Below are 5496 nucleotides of genomic sequence, written 5' to 3'. Positions count from 1 at the left end.
ATTACATTTTCTACAAACAAAGGTAATTCAAAGTTAAGTGCTTCTAAGTAATATTAGTGCTCCAGGTTTCTGTAACTGATGTGTCATTGTAAAGAGCTAGCTTTGTTTCCTCTACAAAACTTTAAGCACTTTTCCAAAGGTGTGTGTAGGGGAAACAACACCAAAATCCCCTAGAAACACCCACACTTTGAGGCGTGAATTTGTACATGAAATTTGCATCAGGTCTGGCCTATTGATATATAATTTCTAAACTGAAGCTGAAGAAGCAGGGTAGGCTGAAGATGAAGGGAGTCTTTCTAGAGAGTCCAAAGGAGACACTGGCATCTATTGGCTGTTCAGTAGAGATTGCTGATTCACTCTGACTTAAATGTTATCCTGTTTACATGCTGACAGTAATTTCTGCAAAGGGCTAATTTGTTGAAACACGTTTTCAGATTCTCTTCAGATAGTGTAAAAGCTGGGATAGAAGTAAGGGGATAACGTCGTTCACATTTTTGTTTTCACATTTTTGATGATTCTTTCTCAGATTTACTAGTCTTTCCCTCCCCCACATTTTTCACTGAAAAATGTTACAGGAAACAAGGTCATGTGTGTTTTATCATGCAGCATTATTATGCAATGTTCTTGTCCAAGACCACTTCACACTTTGCTTTTGTCAGGTGGTGAAAACCGGCAGAGGAAAGAAACCAAAGAACGCACAGAAGTGGGAGCAGCAGGGGGGACATCTTACTGTGAAGAACATAGTGGATCTCTCTTTGTTTTCTCTTTTTGTAGGCAGAAAAGGTGGCTGGGGTTGTGATTATATTCTCTGTGGTACTTTACCCTGTATGGTAAAGTGTAAAAGTGTACTTTTAATCTCTAAAGGTAGAGATTGAGAAGTTTGACAGAGAGGAGTAGTCTCAGTCATGATATTCTGGTTGTTGAAACTGGAGACACCTTTTCATCTAGAAAAATGTAGCAAAGAGGCATAGCAATACTGTTCTGTGCAATTATTTCTCACTATACGTAAGGTGACTGCAAATTTTCTTAATTTGTCTTTGAGTTTTGGGTAACTTTTTTTCTTAAACTATTCTGATACTTGGCCAGTAATCAGCATCTTCCTATACTTAACTCATTTTTTCCATAATTTTTTTGATGCTACTAAATTCAAGCTGTATTGGAAGAGGATAAGACACAAAATAAAAGTGGCTTAACCCACGGAGGGGAAAGAAGGTTTTTAAATGTTGTTTTGACACTTTTTGTCTTTACTTCAGCTCTTCCTCCTTCTGTGTACCTCCTACTTGCCTACAGGAGACTAGCAGTGTCTGCCCTTCCCCCCCATCACATAATCTTCTGCTCCTGGTTCACAGGAAGAAAATTCTAGCTCTTCAGCCCTCCTGAGTTTCTGCACACAGTGTAAACACATATGACAGTTACTGTAGAGGCAGTAGTTTTACTAACCTCTCAGGAGGGAAGTTGCCAGACTGGGGAAGTGAGATAAGAGGGCAAGAAAAGGGAGATGACAGAATGCAGAAGGAAAGTCCAAAAGGGTTTTAACTTCTTAAAATCCAGGTCTTGGGAAGAGCTTCCTGAACAACCACGCAAGCTGGGCAATTTATCCTAACAGTCAATGGCAACTGGAAAGAGTTATGACTGGTTTTCCTCACAGAAATGTTTGCTGTGAGAAACCCTTGTGAAGGAAGAGAACCGTGTATTTTCTACCAGGATATAACTCCACTTGATGAAACTGTTGCATTGTTATTTGCCTAGAAGATACCTTCTTTTATAGACTCGGAGCTCCAGAGCGCTCCCGTAGTTGGAGAGGATAAAGAACTTTGTCAAAGGTCTGACGCCCTTCAGAAGTACCAAACTACGGCAAGTGGTGGGTCTTGGCTGTTCTCTTTCTTCCACAGTTAAGCTGTTGAGAGCAGACATTTACCTGAGAAATCCCTGCCTGCCACAGGAGAAAGGACAGGTCTTTGGAGGCTGAGAGAAGAAAAACAGCTTTGAAACCTTTTCCATTGTGATACAGCTGGTGTTGTCTGCTGTGCCACTGTTCAGCACTCAGACTGCAACATGAAATGTGTATGACTTCTGATAGCTTAGTGTAGCCTGCTTGGTTCTTGACAGCATCTGCTAAACTGGCATCTGTTTTGTAACTGTTGATGCTATTCTTTGGCAATGCAGTACTGTAGCAACAACTGTTGGTTCGTGTTTTGACAAATCCCTCTTCAATTATGACACTTGCATTTGGAATTGCGTTTGGAAAAGGATAGCTTGCTGTCTTCAAAAGTGTCTTCCAACATCACCTCCCCACTATCTCAGTCTTGCAATGTTTAAGAAAGTCAAGCAATTTGACAGACTACTTTGCTGCTGTTGCTATTGTACTTTTTGCTTCTGTTTGCAGTTCCAATATTTATTCTAACCTGTGAGTGTAGCTATAACTGTCATATGTATTCTCTAGAGGTTGTTGAAGGGTTTTTCCCCTAGATGGTGTTTTCAACAAAAATTCCTTTTAATAGAAAAATACTTCTTTCTGTTTCAGTGGTGAGTCGGAATGTTTTTTTCACTTTGAAATGTGATTTTTTTGTTTAACCTTTTTTATTGTCTCCTAATTTCTTGGTAATCCACTCATAGTTGTTTTTACATAGAAGCCAGTGCTTTGATTGTTCAATGTAGGACAGTGGTTCTCCATTTTTTTTGTAACCAAAAGCCACCAGGCAGAATGAGACTAGTAGCGAGCAATCCTCAGAAACATTTTTGAGGTAATTTGCTCCTTGCACATGGGAGCATTGGCAATTATTTTATGTCTTTTTGAAAAAAATCAGAGTCAATTAAGGAAGACCTATGCCCTACTAATGAACCCTTATTTCATGGTCTGAGCTATTAAACAGAATTCTGTTTTCAGTACAGTTCACGAAACAGTCTAGTATGATATGGCATACTTGTGAAAATGTCACTTAGTCCTAATTTTGCTGTTGTCATCTTTTATTGCATCACTTTAGAAGAATTTGAGATATATGCGTAAGGGAATCATGGGAAATTGGTGACATTTTTCACATACTTCATGCAAAAGATCTTTCTGACCTATTGTGGTTACTTTTCCTATGTCCTCTGAGCATATAAAGCTGTGCAGATAATGGTGGCTCTGAACAGACTAAGGATCCTCAAATGCCACTGTCTCGGGAGATAATCTTTGCCAAAACAATTGGGCAACCATTTGAATTGCTTGGAAATCTTCTGATGAAATAGTCTTTTGCTGAAATGTATCAGCATGGTGAAATTGAAATGTTTTGCAGATACAGACCGACTTTTGCTAAAGTTCTGATGGAACCTAAGCAGAGCTGTTGCCTCTGTGCAGGTCTTTGGTTTGATTGCTTTTCTGGTAATTCACCTACTTGGCAGGTTACTGTGTTGCTGAGGCTTCTAGGATGTATTGTTCATTCTGCTTTTCTGACAGCACCCCCAGGTAGCTTTCTTCCCGGGATAAGCTAGAGCAAGGGCTTCATTCTGTTGTGAAGAATTTAGAAATCCAGATTTTTATTTTTTCTTTAATTCCTAATCAGAATGAAAAGACTAAAATCCTCATACTAACAGCTTCTATCCATTTAGTTCCTGTGTGTCATGCAAGCGAATCAGGCCAGGATCATTACTCTTTCCTTGCACAAAAGTTCATGGACTCTTGCTGAATTGCTGATACAGGCAGTGGTTTGCCAAGTGAAAACTGTAAGCAAATGTTATCTTTGCTTCTCCACTTTTTTAGCATATGTTTTGTCATTGATATGTTAGTCTGTCATCTTCCTTCTGTACCTGCTTGTTACTATGTGCGTTCAAATTTTTGTACATTAAAAATCCTTGTGTGATATTAATGTACACCTGATGAAACAGGAAAAATCCTTTGGAGTCACTTAACTTTTTGCAGTTGTTTCTTCTATGAGAAGTTGTTTTCTTGTGTCAGTTGCTTTACTTTGTGACAGGGCAACTTTTAGATCCCCCAATAGGCAGAGCATGTTAGAAAAAGACCATGAAAACTGAAGACATACTCTTTCTCTACAAAGCGTCTTTTAATATGTTTTAAGACAATATTTTATGTTTTTGTGAAAGCTGTTTTTAAAGTCAGAACAAATATTACCTGGGAAAAGATAAGAGAGTTTCCTTAATGTAGAAGATGATGCATTTAAAGTACAGATTAATTTTATGTGTAAACTTGCCATCTGTTGTCTAAGCAATGGAAAAAGCTCTCAGTTTTTCCAGATTGCTTAGTATTTTTAAAGGTATTGTTGAGTACTTTGATAAAGTTACTCAGCAGAATGTTTTCTTGTGAATATGTAGTGGAAAGATGTGAATCTGTTGCTGTGAATTTTTTGTGAAATACTAACTGATGTAGTGTGTTCTGACTCGACAAAGACTTCAGAATCTCTTGTTTGTCCATTAAGGAGCAGTGGCATTTCTGCACATGCTGATGTTTTAAAAACACCATACTCTATTGCCTGTCAAAGTAGCATATGCATTTGGTTCCTTGAATTTAGTATACTTTTGTGTTTAAAAAAGCCCACCAAAACAAACCTGCATACACAAAGCAAATCAGACCAGATACTCAAGGAATACTGCATGTGGTATGTAGAATATGAATACTATTGTTATCTTTTTAAGATTTTAAAGTTTTCATAGCATAACAGGCCGTGCTGGATGCATGTTATGAGAAAGTTCAGTTGTGCTCCATATTCAAACTGAACTGTGAAGACTATAATTAAATACTAAGTATACATATTAAGTGTAAACCAAACAAACTAACCAAAACAATTAGAAGTGGGAAACTGACTTTTCTTCTTAGTCTGATCTTGGGTTTAGAGGTAAGAAATTTGTTTTGGTGGTCTTGTAATGAGACACAAGTTCTTTAGAACTTACTGATGTTTTCCCATGACTACTGACTAATAATGTAAGACCTGTTAGCACATTTGTGAGACTTTCCTAGTTTCTTACCTACAATCTTAACCACCTACCTACCAGTACTTGGGAAGGCTTTCATGACTGATGTTTACAATGTTAATTCAAATTTCTTGAAAGAAGGATGTGTGTATAAGCAGATGGAAAGTGTGCACATTTTTGTCATCTTCAGTTTACACACAATGTCCTAGTCTACTGGCAATAAATATATTGAGTTGTTGGGAGACAACCTACGTCTTCAAGGCTTTACTTGTCAATAGAAAATACTATTTTGATCTTTCTTTTCTCTTGCTAGTAAATTGAGTATTCAAGGTACTTGGTGACACAGATACAGTAAAAACTAATTGTATTTGTAGGAATTCTGAAGGCTTGCTGAGAAGTGACTGTTTCAGGTTGTAGAACTTCCTCTGCATAACACATTCTGGTTTGGGTTCTTTGCAGGTAATGGCAACTTGGAGGTGATGGACTAATTTATTTTGACTGAGTTTCATTAGACTCTAAGTTCATTTTGGAATTGGGCATTTAAATCCTTGTAGCTGCTAGAAATGTAAGGTGGTGTAAACTTGAACA

General features: G+C 37.7%; 1 protein-coding gene across 2 annotated transcripts in view; it reads left to right on the top strand.

Annotated features, from left to right (window-relative positions):
• Positions 1–1405: 1405 nt before the first annotated feature.
• Positions 1406–5496, top strand: part of JAK2 (Janus kinase 2) — a 63317-nt gene continuing 59226 nt past the window's right edge. For both annotated transcript variants that reach the window (XM_009333554.1, XM_009333553.1), the window contains exon 1: positions 1406–1861. The gene's annotated coding sequence lies outside the window, so the exon portion shown is untranslated. The remainder of the gene's footprint in view (positions 1862–5496) is intronic.

The sequence above is a fragment of the Pygoscelis adeliae genome, unplaced genomic scaffold (assembly GCF_000699105.1).
Source record: "Pygoscelis adeliae isolate BGI_AS28 unplaced genomic scaffold, ASM69910v1 Scaffold501, whole genome shotgun sequence".
NCBI classification, from domain to species: domain Eukaryota; kingdom Metazoa; phylum Chordata; class Aves; order Sphenisciformes; family Spheniscidae; genus Pygoscelis; species Pygoscelis adeliae.
This window is presented reverse-complemented; position numbering and strand designations above follow the sequence as displayed.